This window comes from Brassica napus, chromosome C5 (genome assembly GCF_020379485.1).
Source record: "Brassica napus cultivar Da-Ae chromosome C5, Da-Ae, whole genome shotgun sequence".
NCBI classification, from domain to species: Eukaryota; Viridiplantae; Streptophyta; class Magnoliopsida; order Brassicales; family Brassicaceae; genus Brassica; species Brassica napus.
This window is the reverse complement of record NC_063448.1, coordinates 40,842,285-40,857,543: the sequence shown is the minus strand read 5'-3', so window position 1 is coordinate 40,857,543 and position 15,259 is coordinate 40,842,285. Positions and strand designations below refer to the sequence as shown.

The 15,259-nt window shown below is 40.2% G+C and overlaps 2 pseudogenes; both read right to left on the bottom strand.

The window, feature by feature from the left end:
- Positions 1 to 5,896: 5,896 nt before the first annotated feature.
- Positions 5,897 to 7,575, bottom strand: LOC111205661 (annotated as a pseudogene).
- A 1,398-nt stretch (positions 7,576 to 8,973) lies between these two features.
- Positions 8,974 to 13,823, bottom strand: LOC125586947 (annotated as a pseudogene).
- Between the last annotated feature and the right edge of the window lie 1,436 nt (positions 13,824 to 15,259).

The window sequence follows — 15,259 nt, the reverse complement described above, 5'->3', positions numbered from 1 at the left end:
CATGAGTTTGTTTTAGGATTGTGAATGCGTCTTTGGGCGATACCCCCAACAAATAGGGCTCGTCCAGGCTTCTTTTGTACAATTTTTCTTCCGTAATACAATAACCCGAGCTCTGGGCTTTTATTTTCGATCTTTCCATCTTTCCGAGGGGAATTCGTCGTCTTTTATGTATTTAACTATTGGGATTCTCCAATCCGGTCTAGCTTCGAGCTCTTTTCTGAATGTGTTGTGTCCCTCGTTGTTAGTTTCGTGGTCGGCCTCTTCGAGGACAGTTTCTGTTCTTCTAGTCCTGCGCGTGATGTGCTTGGGGTTGATGGATCGTTGAGCTCGCCGTTGGTCTCGTCGTCGAGATCCTGGCTTTCCCTCCGTGCTCTGCTTCATGTGGTGATTACGCCGATGCGAGGGAAGCTGTCTCCTTGAAGATCGCTTCATTTGCATGGGAGATCTATGCTACGCTTTTATATTCCCTCTACCGGTATTATTCTTTTACCGCTGGATTGGAAGTCAAAGCTAGCGTATCTAGAGCGTCGGCTGACGTGTTGTCTCTTCTCGGGATTTTTGTGAGCACGAATTTGTCAAATTGCTGAGCGATCTCTTTTAGGACTGTGAGATATGCTTCCATTCTTTCGTCTTTTGCTTCATATTCTCTGTGGAATTGGCTTGTGACTAACTGCGAGTCGCTGAAGGCGTTGATTTGCCGATCTCCAACTCTTCGTGCGAGTCGTAGGCCGGCAATCAGGGATTCATATTCGGCTTCGTTTGATGCGCTGAATCCCAGGCGAAATGATTGCTCGATCATTTCTCCTGTCGGGGATTCGAGTTGTATTCCGATCCCGGATCCCTGCATGGATGAGGCCCCATCGACGTGTAATCTCCATGTTTGGGAATTCGATCTCGCGCCATCTTCCTTCGGGATGACCTCGATTACGAAATCAGCTAGTACTTGCGCTTTCGAGCTCGTTCGTGGTTTGTATTCGATGTCGTATTCGCTGAGCTCGATCGCCCATTTTGCCAGTCTTCCTGATTGGATCGGACTGTGGAGCACTGTCCGCAGGGGTTGCGACGTCATGACCGTGATCGAATGCGACTGAAAATAAGGTCTTAATTTTTGGGCCGCGGTTACTACTGCTAGTGCTAGCTTATCCATCATGGGATACCTGGTTTCCGCGTCCACCAAGGATCTACTCACATAGTATATCGGTCTTTGTTCTCCGCTTTCTTCGAGAATTAGTACTCCGCTCACTGCGTGCTCGGAGGTTGCCACATATAAAAAGAGGGTCTCTCCTATGATTGGTTTTGACAGAACGGGCGGCTTGCTGATATACGCCTTAAGCTCTTTTAGGGCGGAGTCACATTCGGTGTTCCATTCGAACTTCTTCTTTCCTTTCAGTAGCTTGTAGAAAGGGAGGCATCTGTCGGTCGACCAAGAGATGAAACGGTTCAACGCAGCTATTTTATCGGTGAGATGCTATACTTAACGGATCGATCTCGGAGGTAGGGTATCGATGAGCGCGGCGATCTGTTTTGGGTTGGCCTCGATTCCCCTTTCAGTCACAAGGTATCCGAGGAACTCTCCGTAGGCAACTCCGAAAGTGCATTTTGTAGGGTTCAGTTTCATCCCGAATTTATTGAGAATGTTGAAACACTCTTGGAGTTATAGAACGTGGTCGTTGGCTTTTGATGATTTTACTAGCATGTCGTCTATGTAAACCTTCATCGTTCTCCCGAGTTGTGTGGAGAACATTTTGTTTACTAGTCTTTGATAAGTAGCTATGGCGTTCTTTAATCCGAACGGCATTACTTTGTAGCAATAGGTACCCCGCTCGGTGATGAAGCTAGTTTTCTCCTGGTCGTCGGGATTCATGAGGATCTGATTATAACCAGAAAATGCATCCATGAACGAAAGTAGTTCGTGACCGGCCGTGGCTTCTACCAGTCGGTCGATATGCGGTAATGGGAAGCTATCTTTTGGGCATGCTTTGTTGAGATCGGTGAAATCAATGCACACTCTCCATTTTCCATTTTTCTTTTTTACTACGACTGGGTTTGCGAGCCAGTCAGGGAATTGGACTTCGCGAATGGAACCGATTTTTAGGAGCTTGTCCACTTCGTCGTTTACTGCCTTGGCTCGTCCGGGTCCTAGTTTTCTTCTTTTTTGTTTGATAGGTTTAAATGTAAGGTCAACGTTCAGGTCGTGGGAGGCGATACTGATGTCGATTCCGGGCATGTCTGCCGCTGACCATGCGAATGTTCTAATATTTTGCTTGAGGAAAGATACGAGGTCGTTCCTAACTTCAGGAGGGAGATCGTTCCCGATGTTGGCGTCTTTTTCGGGGGAGCTTTCGTCTAGGACGACGATGCTCGATAGGTCTTTGGCAGGGTGTTTCACCGTGAGATCTCGGACGAGTGAGATATTCTCTTCTCGTGGGGGCATTCTCTGAAATCCGGCCATGTAGCAGGCTCGGGATTGTTTCTGGCTCCCCCGTATGGTTTCTTCGCCGGTCGGTGATAAAAACTTTAAACATTGGTGGTAGAACGATGGGATCACCCTCATCTGGTGTAGCCAGGGACGTCCTATGATGCCATCGAAGGGCACGAAATGATCAACAACGGTGAACCGGGCCTGTAGCTCGACGTCGTGAGTTTTGGTAGTTAATAGCACAATTCCGAGCGATCGTACAGACCTCCCTTCGAAACTATTGAGGGGAGTTGTTTCGTGATCGATTACTGAGGTCGTTTGGCTAATCGCTCGCAGCGTCTTTTGTGAAATGATATTTACGGCGCTTCTGGAGTCGACGAGAATATTAGAGAGGATGGTTCCCGCAAGCTCTAATGCGATGACTAGGGCGTCGTCGTGGGGCATGTCGAGCTTAGCGACTTCGTGCTCGCGGAAGTTTATAGTCTTGACTTCGCTCATTATTTCTTCGAAGAGCGTGACGTCCGTTTTATTAGTTACTTGTTGCGAGTAGTCGGGTTGTTTGTCTCTGGGGAGACAACTTCGTTCTTGGGGGGAGATGCGTTGATCCTTCGCGTCGTGGACGTTTTTTGACGACCTCGATTTTCCCTGTTTAGAGAGGTCGAGGTTGATCGATTTGATACGGTTGGATCGTGCGCGATTAGGATCCAAGGTCGCGCTTAGGAAGCTTAGATCGGTTTCTTTAGCAAAGATTTTTTTCGTTTATCTTCCCCACAGTCGGCACCAAAATGTAGATCCTAAAATCTACACTAAGAATTTGATAGTGATCAGGAGTTTAATCAGGAGAAGATAAATGATGTAGGCAACGATATCTTTAGAACACAACGATATAATCAGTTTCCGATAGGCAAAAATGAACTTTTATTGATGAATGAGATCGAATACAATGAGCAAAACGAGATCGAGTGTTACGATCAGATTGTTCAAAGAAAAGATCTAAAGGTCGAAGTATGGGTGTAGCTTTCTCTAGGGTTTTCGACGTGTCCTCCTTCATGTCCGTTCCTCTTTCTTTATAGTGGGTCGACACCGTGATCTTCGTAACCGCTCTGCGATCTCCGGGACCTCGGGGTATCCATCTCGAGCTCAAATACTTGCTATGGGCTTTGGTTCTTACGGCCTATGTCCTTGATCGTGGCCCATTAATGTATTGACCAAAATTGGGTCCAACACATGTGTTCTAGAATAGCTAACTAGGACCTTGCATATAGATATTATGGCGGAAGTGGAAGCTTGGTTCTCTGTCTGAATTAGTTTAGTTAAACCTAGTGAACACGTCAAACCCGTGCGTAAAGCTTCCTGGAAGGTACGTCGATCGACAACTCAGTAGTTGCATCGATCGACGGACTGAAAGGTGTATTGATCGACAATACATAATTGGTATCGATCGACACTTTCTCAAGACCAACAAGCGACAACTGAGGTCTTAGATCCAGCAATAGATAGTCTAAAAATACGAAAGTTGATCGACTATTCTTTAAGTTTGAGTTCTATAATATCCAATATACACTTAGTCTCTATATCTCTATAATTTTAATTGTCTGAATAGAAACCCTAAGTCTAACGCCTTTCATATCTGTTTCAAAACCCCAATCAATCAACCGAGCAATTACTTGCTCAAACCACTGCTATTTACATTTAAACCTATTTTCCTAGCTTAACCACATAACTACTAGATCTTTTGTGTGCCTTAACTCCCTGTGAATTTGATCCCTAAGTGAATTTGAGTGATATCAACATATTATTATTCACTGATGGCACCAGCAGATCGCTACGTGGGGTTTTGAAAGTCATGGATCAGTTTGCTCGTATCTCTGGGTTACACATAAACGCTTCTAAGTCATCCATATTTGCTTCCGGTCAGACTGTAACTCCAATGCTTAATGAGGCTGAGCGGTTAGGGATCAAGGTTGGGAAGCTACCAGTAAGGTATTTGGGTATGCCACTTACCACTAAAGCTCTATCGAAGCAGAACTACGAACCAGTTATTAATAAGGTGCAGGGAAGAATGTTGTCTTGGAGAAACAAATGCCTATCTTATGCTGGCCGGTTACAGCTGATCAAATCAGCAATTTCAGGTATTGTTAACTTTTGGAGCCAAGCTTTCATTTTGCCAAACGCTTGTTTAAATGAGATAGAAAGTATGTGTAGCGCTTTTTTGTGGCATGGATCTCCTATTCAGACTTATAAGGCTAAAGTGGCTTGGGAGGACCTGTGTTGTCCTATAGAATAAAAGGGATTGGGCATTAGAAAGTTGCGTGATTCATCTAAAGCGTTTGGTTGGAGGATTGTCTCACAAAAGAGCTCTTTGTGGGTCTCCTGGTTACAGCAATATCTGCTGAGGCAAAATATTTTCTGGGATGTAAGAGAGGATAGAAAGAATTCTTGGATTTGGAGAAAGTTGCTGAAGCTTAGGCCGTTAGCTTATCAGTTCACTCGGGTTGAGGTTAAAAATGGGCGTACTACATTTTTTTGGTTTGCTAATTGGCTGCAGAGTGGGAGGCTTATTGACATCACGGGCGCTGTTGGTACTTGCTATCTTTGCATTGCTCGCACTGCTAGAGTATGTGATGCGGTAACTCAAGCGTAGTGGAATGTCAGAGGTCATAGGAGTCGGCATTTCATGATTTGCATGCCCGCATTCAGCGAGAAACGGTTCCTGATGATCAGCAAGGCCAGGATATGGTCCTATGGAAACATTCCGATGACAATTTTAAACCCTGGTTCTCATCTGCGGGAACTTGAGATCAGATCAGACGAAGAAAGGCCACAGTTTTCTGGAGTAAGAGTGTTTGGTTCACTCAAGGAGTACCGAGGTTATCTTTTATTGTCTGGTTGGCTGTGAGATATAGACTATCGACATGGATCAAATGAGAGCTTGGGGCATTCAACAAGGCTGTGTTATGTGTGGAGAGAGGGATGAAACTCGAGATCATGTCTTCTTCACTTGTCCCTACTCGTTTACAGTTTAGGATAAGTTAGCAAACAGACTGAGTGGTAACAGAACGGACCTCGATTGGATGATCTCGTTGCAGTTTGCAAGCGCTAATAACCTGTAGACAATGGACAATATCTTGCTTAAGATGGTATTTCAAGCCTCCATCTATCACTTATGGCAGGAAAGAAATCAGAGAAGAAATCAGACTGGTCACCGCGCAATGGATCAAACAGCTCGAGCCATTGATAAGGCAGTGCGAAACAGAATCTCTTCTCTTCGCTACAAAGCTGACCATAAGCTGGCCGGACTGATGCAAAGATGGTTTGAAGTCTCAGACAATGCATAGCAGAATAAGAATTATTTTACGGCCTTGTAAATTTTTATAGGCTTTATAGGATCTTGTAAATGCTTATTATTTTGCCTTGATCAATAAATTTCACATCTAATAAAAAAAAATCTAATTTTACTTTTACAATGGAAAACACGACTTTTTACACTAATTAATACACAACTCTTGAAATAAATATTGAAAAGACACATCTTAATATATAATGAAAAGACACAACTATTAACAAGAATTAATATTCATATAAAAACACACAACTTTTTAACATTAGTTTGGATTGCTATTATTAATAGATAACCAGAACTTGCTCTCCAAATAACTTAAGTAACTTTCTTCTTCCTTTTAAGGAATAACTCTTTTTTTTTTTCCTTTTAAAATATTATAATTTATATTTAATGTAAACTTAACAAGTCCAAAACACGAACTCCAACAAAATCCCTCTTCTTGACACACACATGTATTATCTCATGTAGTAGTTCATGAACTGATACAAAGTATACATCTGCAAATATATGTCATCATTAAATATTAAGATCAAATTAAAACAGAAAGAAAATAGACATCATCTTAGTCATAGCTTCTGATTGGAATGGTGATTACGTTAGAGAGTTGGCAATGTGTTCGTATCAATCGGGTAAGATTTTTATCCGGTGGCTATTTATGGTTTGTTCAGTGATTAGAGTTTCGGGCTAATAACTTGTTATAAAAAAAAAAAGGAATTGTGTTGTATTATTCCATAGAGATACAATACTTGGAGATAAAGTGAATCTAAAATACAAATATATCTAAAATATCTTATAATTTTATTTTTATAATGGTCATCCATATCTAATATCTATAACAAACAATATTATTATTAATATTATGTTTACAACGAACGAGAGAAGAAAATAAATATCTTATAAGTTATATATGCTATATGATACACAGTGTAAAGAACATAATATTTCTCTTTCAGATTTTTTTAAGGCGATTTTCTGTTGGCAACGATTATGGCACCGTGTACATATACGGCGTGTAAAGTGATTATTTGGAAGAATACTAAAATTAGTTCCATCAAAGTTGACAACTCTACCAGGCATCATATAAATCTCATACTCTCCAAGTAAGCATCGAATATGGAGTGACATTACAGTCACTGCACATGTAAATTCCTTTCGACTTTATATTTTCTTCCTTTTCACAAATTTCGCACCAAAAATGGCCACTTGCATCTTTATTATAGGAAAGGATGAGAAAATGTTCATCATGCTTATACCTTAACTTATTGGGTAGAGTAGCGCAACTAAAACATAGTGCAAAATCACATTCTCCACAATTTAGACAGCTAACTGATGAATATTTCTGGCAAATTGAACATGTTTGTGATAATCGTGATGTCAAAAACAAAGAATGTGGATGACATTGATATTCGAATGGCTCTGATACATAAGCACAACATACGTCCAGAATGAACTTGCATCCCAATGAGTGACACACATACATGAAACCAGTGCTTTGACGACCGCAAGCGCGACACCATTCTTGAGAGTCCACTTGAAGACTAATAGGATGAGGATGGATCGCATGTTGTTTCTTTCGAGGAATGTGTGCACATGTTTGATGGAGAATGAAATCATCACACTCCATGCAACTGTAAATAATATCATCACAAATAGGCAGTGCACATGCTTGACAACGTCTGTTCTGGTTGAATTCTCTATTTGTGTCATTGTCGAGTTTCATATAATGATTTTGATGACTGAAATGTTCTATAACTCCATCACTTATTGCTTTGAAGGACTGAACATCTTCATATATGTTTGATCGGAAAACGGTAATAAATAAGATGTGGGTTTAAACAAAGACGTCTTATTAATGGTCGGAGAAAAACGTTCGGTCGGTTACAAGGGAAAAGAAGAGAGTGCGACAGAAAGGAAGCCGGTGGCTCGATGAGTTACCGGAAAAGTACAACTAACGGCGAGATGAAGCAAAGGCGAAAACCCTAATCTAGCCGCCAAGTTTTAGTCAGTGATTTCGGATTCTTCTCTCGTTGTCTCCCCTTTCCCTTATATAGACGTCCTGATGCCTCGTCCTTGACCTAATTTACGCCATTTCGGTGGGCCTCCTCTGCTGGGCCGAGAAGCCCGTAGGCGTCCGAGCAGCCGCTGAGCCGGATGTACTTTAGTCGATGACGATCGACTAAAAGTACTCAAGAGTCAAGCCGAGAGACCTGACTCTTGAGCCGACAGATCGAGCCGTCGCTCTACCTAATTCGGGCCAGGCCTTTCTATTCTTCGGGCCTTGTGGGATGGTCAAATCCATCCTCTACAGTAAGTCCCCTCCTAGTCCATTAGTGAGCGAAGTGCTTTCTGGCTCGTGATGGATTCTAAGGTTTGAAGGTTTGAGGGAATAGAAGGCCTGTCGGAAAGTTGGAGCGGTTAGTCGATGAGTCGCATGGCGTCGTTCTCTCGGAAGCGAGCTGTAGAGGCTTTATTGCTCCTTTTGATCGTTGTGTCGCATGGAGGGTTCTGGAATATTTCCGCTTGAGGCCGATTAGTCGTGGATAATCAGATCCCGATTGACATATCTAGGTTAACTGTTGGTTTATTCTGATTTTAAGATGACCGACGTCCGATTTAGACGAGAAGCCGAACCGTCGCGAGGGTCCGCTGGATATCTGGGAGAATTTCGAGGCCCATTTAGGCCCGTTCGGGCTTAATGACGACACCTCGAATTCCCCCCCCCCTCCCTTTTTTTTCTTTTAAATGCACCGAGAAGTTGAAACGTCGCGAGGGTCCGCTGGATTTTCGGAGAGAGTTTCGAGGCCCATCTAGGCCCGAATAGACCTAATGATGATGCCTCGAGTTCCCCCCTCTCTTTTCCTTATAAATACGCAGACCCCCTCTCATTTCTTCAAGTTTTCTCCGCGATCGAAGGTACTTTCTCTCTCTTCTTCTTTTATCTCTCTAAGTGTTATAGCCTTTATTCGACGCGTTCTTCGCCGCCTTGCTCTACCATGTCGTCGGCTCAGGGGTCATCGAGGCAGCAAAGGGGGAACTCAGTTGTGGCAGCATCAGCTCCGGAAAGGGGTCCAGACGGAGGCTGTATCGGGGATCTCGAGTCGACTCATCACGAGGCGATGATGGACACAATTGATTTGTCTCGCTCCCAGAGGCTTTTGCTACACGGTGGGCGCCAACTGTTTGATCGGAAAACGGTAATAAATAAGATGTGGATTTAAACAAAGACGTCTTATTAATGGTCGGAGAAAAACGTTCGGTCGGTTACAAAGGAAAAGAAGAGAGTGCGACAGAAAGGAAGCCGGTGGCTCGATGAGCTACCGGAAAAGTACAACTAACGGCGAGATGAAGCAAAGGCGAAAACCATAATCTAGCCGCCAAGTGTTAGTCAGTGATTTCTGATCCTTCTCTCGTTGTCTCCCCTTTCCCTTATATAGACGTCCTGATGCCTCGTCCTTGACCTAATTTACGCCATTTCGGTGGGCCTCCTCTGCTGGGCCGAGAAGCCCGTAGGCGTCCGAGCAGCCGCTGAGCCGGATGTACTTTAGTCGATGACGATCGACTAAAAGTACTCAAGAGTCAAGCCGAGAGACCTGACTCTTGAGCCGACAGATCGAGCCGTCGCTCTACCTAATCCGGGACAGGCCTTTCTATATTCTTCGGGCCTTGTGGGATGGTCAAATCCATCCTCTACAATATACATCTTCGGGTGTTCCCTCAAGTTCTTTTCCATCCCATACATCCTTATGTGTTTGCACATATAGGATGAACACCGTAGCTGCAACCCTTAACACAAGTATATCTTCCATAATTTGTGTCTATGCTTTTACGACATACTCCACAATCCCATTTTTCAGGAGTTAGTGAAGAGTAGAAAGAGACTCGGTGTTCATGACGTGATATTCTAATGATGCATGGTAAGTAGATACACTCTTTATGTACTACAAAAATACATTGATGACATGAATAAATCAAAGACTCATGATGATTCAACGCACAAATATCACATGTCAATGACTCTTTTCTAAGAAAGTAGAAGAGGGCATGCTTATGCCTTTTTGGATGGTCTATTGTAAGGACTGGTGGCTTTCTCGCACAAGATGAACACATAATAAAATCGCATATAAAACAATTGTAAACCCAAGCATGACAACGTGAACAACATATGCATTTCTTTTCTGGAATGATTCCGTATATATGCCGATAGTTGGATACAAGTCGGAGAGAATGTTTAGGATGATATGGGTGTTCTGGTATCGATCGGCTCGATACACTCCTTGTGATATGCCTTAGTTCTAGAAAATCTACATTTGTTGCATGAATAATATGTCGTAGCAGGTAACATATCTATTCTGCAAACCTCACAGTGGACATATTTACCCTCTATGTTGATGCACAATTTTAAAGGACCGCTATGCCACTCGTCGGAAAAACTAGGTATAATAGTTGGGGACTCTCCGAACTGTACAAAACGATAATCCTCTTCCTCTTTTCTAAAAAAATTGTAGGAGCAGCATTAACCCAAATATCCAAATGGGTTTCTAATTTTTTTTTTTTGGCCGATTTAAAAAAAAAAAAAATTAAAAAAGAATCAATCGTGGCCGCCACGTGTCAGTGGGGCCCGTGCACGGTAAAAAAACCCAACTACATAAGTTTCTTATTTGGCTACATTTGGTTCCCTTCTTCCTCTTTTCCCTCATTTTTGTGATCCCCTCCCCTTTTAAAAACCCTCTTACATACCCATGCTGCTCTAAGGGCACAAGAGAAGTGGATAAGCATCTTGTTGCTTTGATAAAGAATCCATGGATGAAAGGGAACGAAGAGGATATGAAATTAATGACGGATAAGTGATTTGGGTGTTGATAACCCCTACATGTATATATGTATTTATAGTATATGGTTTGGTAGCGAATAAAAACGTTTCTTTACTTGTCAATTTGTCATATGTTGTAAGATCCCTAACGTAAAGAATTAATGCTATTCCACTTAAATGCTATTTTCTTTTTTACATTTTTATCTAAGTTTTCTGAAGTTACTTTTCGGCAAAGAAAAAGACTACAAATATATTATTCTTTTATTCTTATAATCATCACACAATTTTCTTTAGAATAAAATGCTCACTTTATTGATCAACAAAATAAAGTATTACTTGATGACCAAGCAAAGACTTGTCTTCACATAACTTTTAACATCAAATATCATAGAGATGCAGCACTCGTAAATCTCAAGCCTCAAGAATCATGAGATTGAAGTTTTTCTGCTCTTATTCTGAAACATTTGAAGGGTCAGCTTTATCTGAAACTCATGATTTGGGCTACCTTTGAAAGGCTCAGTGGGCCGAAAAAATGAGTGGAAGGGTTGACTTAGGTCTCAGAATCACTTATATGTTGCTTCTCTCTCAAGCTTTGTAATAGCTTGGAGATGGCATCAAACGCATCGTTTACAGTCTGGTGATCGGCGCGAATGATGTCTTCTACAATGTACTAAAATATCTGTGCGAATCTCGTTAAAAAATGTCCCAAGGGACCTTTCAAGGCTGACCAATCACGAGAAGGTGGTTCACTTCTCCATCTCCAAATAGGCTGATGGAAAGCCCCAGAATCGAGGTATCTTCTTCAGACTCCTTCCACATGATCCTTATTAAATGCTTTTTGTTGTAGTCATGTTCCAGCTTGATTAAGATCTAAGCTTCTTCTTTAAATGTGTTTTTCTTTCTTCATTGCTGTGTGATTCTCTCTTGTTCAATCTCTTTATTCATATCTCAGTTAAATTTAGACAATGGACTTATCCCACCTGAAGTTTTGATGATCTATTGCTTGGATACAAGGATAAAAGGGTGTCTCCGCATGTGCTGTTCCTCTTGTTGTCTGTAAAGCTAGATGTGATACTCACCAATCAGTAACGGGAAAAAAACAAGGAAGCTTCTGTTTCTTGCTGATTATCTTTCGAGTTGTGTCTCTTGTCCAGCAAGTATTAACTATGACCTTTTTTCCACAGCGAATGCATTACCCATGGTTCATATTTTTCAAAATAGAAATAAAGTAGAAAACTGCTTAAAGAAGTGTTGATTTTCTCAAAATCTGCCAAGTAGACAAAGCCATTAAGAATTCTTTTGAAAAACGTCCAGTATCGACTAGCCTGAAGCAGCAGGACACTGACATCAGTAAGCAACGATATAGGCACATTGGAGAAAATGTTATAAGTCGACTTCATGCTCTTAGGGGCTCCAGCGTCAGGCTCTGTAGCTGGACACCAAAAGATAAATCTTAACTCACTTTGTACGTGAAAAATTCCAACCTGATTGTCCCTGCACAAGGTCACGCCAGACCTATACATGCATATTGCCTTAACTATAGGCCAACAAAGTAATGGAGTGCCTGTCTTTCAATTAAATTCAGCTCAGTTTCAATAATTGACAAAAAAATGGATGTGCTCATACTAAGAAGAAAGAATGATCAAGATGGTAAATGATGGAGACTGACACGGATGTGAGAGATCATGATAGCCGCGTTCCACAAAAATATAATGTTATGTTATTGATATGATAGGCCATGCAGTGAAACGAATTTGATGGATATTATTATGTAACGTAATGTTCCTAGCTAACATAGCAAATGGATTTTCATTGGGGGTTGGGGGTCAAAATGATGAAATGAATCTTCGCTGAAGCAGTAAGAAGAAAAACAAATGGCAAAGAGAACTCCTGCAGAATTCAAAACCACACTTGAGAATGCATGTATATGTTGACAAGGTCACACTATATGCATCCATCACATGAGCAAGAAGCAATGCTTAGAAATGTCGAGAATGAAATGGATGCAAATGATGACTGCCTGCAAGATAAAGAAGAGAGTACATCCCTCTCCAAGGAACTACTGATATGTCAAGGCTCCCTGAGCTCCATTTACACTCGGAGAAGGAAAGAAAGAATGGCCGCCGCCTTCCTTCCTCTTCCCATATGGATTCTTGGAATATGTATCATTAGATTAAGAAGAAACAAACAGATTAATTGGCCATATTGGAATATAAAGAAACAAGTAGAGTGAGTGATCAAAGGATATTGGATCTTCATGCCAACTGACCGGAACTTGGAATGACAGCACCTTGCAAATTATGGTGGACGTTTGTGGCACTATTGACATCCTGAAAAGGTCAAAATACAATCGTTTAACAATATGCTAGAAATATGTTTGCTAGTGCGTACACACATAGATGGTAATGGGGTTTGGAGAATCAACCTCGAATTCAATAAAGCAAACGGTATGCCTTTCCTGTCTAAGAATCTTCATTTGATTGAAACCAGGTTGCCTGTAAGATAAAAAGTACAGCTGAGCAGAGGATTCTTGACTACTGATACAGAAAAGCCAAGATCTCAAAGAAAGCAATGGACTGAAGGAGTGCCATTAAACCAATCTGATACTCACGAGCTCAACAGACTCCATAATTCTTCTTCGTTAATATTCTCCGGGAGATTACCAATAAATAAGGTATTGCAAGGAGGATTATCCTTAGCATTCTGCAATAAAATAAAATAAAATAAAAAGATAGAAAGCAGCATGAGATACAAAATCTCAAATACGGTACAACAGTCACTAAACAACCAGCAGCCATGGCAAATACAGAGCACTACACAATGTTCTTAAATTACGCAACAACTAGTTCTCCAAGCCTCCAACACACAAATACCAGACTCTGGCACATATGGTGACCAGAGAGTATAGCATGAACTGCAAGTGCCACGTGGATTTGAGGTAGATAACAGCAAAACTATATAAATGAAATGATGAGAAAATGAAACTTCACCTGTACAGGCACATATGAACTAGGAGCTGCTACAGGTGTTGGCGGAGGCATTGGTACAGAGGGAGCATGATAACCCGCATAGGTGTCATATGGTGGAGGTGTAGATGCCATATACCTTAATCAAATGTTATATTTGATGTCAAATAAGCAAATAAACCAAAATGATGTACCAAACAAAACATCTCAAATTATATATCCCCTATAATATATTTGCAAAGTGATTTTGCCAAATGTCATTTCTCCAATCAATTTCACAAAACAAATATGACATGGCTACTGAAATTGATGACATGGCTACTGAAATTGATGACATGGCTTCTGAAAAAATATGACATGGATAATTTCATTTAATGTTGATTTATATTTTTGGCAAACTTATTAGAATATGGTAATAATTCATATATTACATTTAATATTGATATTTCTTTTTGGTAAACTTCTTTTAAATATGGTAATAAGCTCATACATCATCTATAAAATAAATATATTCATATATAACATTTCAAATTTCGAAATGTTATTATTTTGTATAATTATACAATTTGTATTACTACTAAAGCTTTCAAAAATTTCTACAATTTAAAAAAAAAATTAAATATCTAACCGTAAAATCATTAGTTTCTTATATATCTACAAATTTTATAAATATTGTTTAGGCTAAATTTTTGATAATTATACAATTTTTATCAGTTTTATGCAAATTGATTTAATATATATCAAATATATATTAAATATTAGTAAGAAAATAGTAAAATATATAATATTTAATAAATTTATTTTTAAATATACATTAGATTTAAAAAAAATTCTTACTGCACATGGTACAGGAAAACACCTAGTATATATATATATATATATGGCAATTCTTTCAGATAGTCATTTTTTTAAGTTTTTGTCACAAAAATAGAGTTCAAAAAATCAAAATAACCAAAAAAGGCTTTTTTATTTTGAAAATTTTAATTTTAATTTTTTATTTTTTTTTTATTTGAAACCCTATTCCCAAAACTCTACACCTTAACTCTAAATCATAAGTCTAGATTAATTAACCATAGGGTAAAAACACATTTTTACCCTTTAATAAAATTTATTTTGATCTTTTTTTTTATTGAATGATATTTTTGTGATAAAAACTGGAAAAAAGGTTATCGTAGAGAATTTCTCTGTATTATATACGAAGAAATAGTTAAATGCCCTCACCCATGAGTAGAGGTGTCAACTGGGCGGGCTCACCATGGGCTAGCCCAGTCCAATTCATTTTGGGCGGGCTATGGACGTGCCCAATTAATAAATGGTCCAACTGGATAAAAGACCAATTGGTACATGGTCTAATTCGGCGAAGACCAAATGGACAATGGGTGTCCATGGGCTTCCTAAAACATGTTTTTATGAGTTTAACAAAAGAAAACATAACTTTACATTTGAACCCAAAACAATAGTTTTTTCTTTAAAATAAAAAATTCACGATTTTGACGGAAAACATAATTTCACAATTTTGACGGAAAAATGTATTTCATTAATTTGGCGGGAAAATGCAATTTCTCGGTTTTGGCGGGAAAACGCAATTTTTCGGTTTTGGCATGAAAACGCAATTTCTCGGTTTTAGCGGGAAAACACAATTTCTCGATTTTGGCGTGAAAACACAATTTCTCGGTTTTGGCGGGAAAACGCAATTTCTCGGTTTTGGCGGAAAAACACAA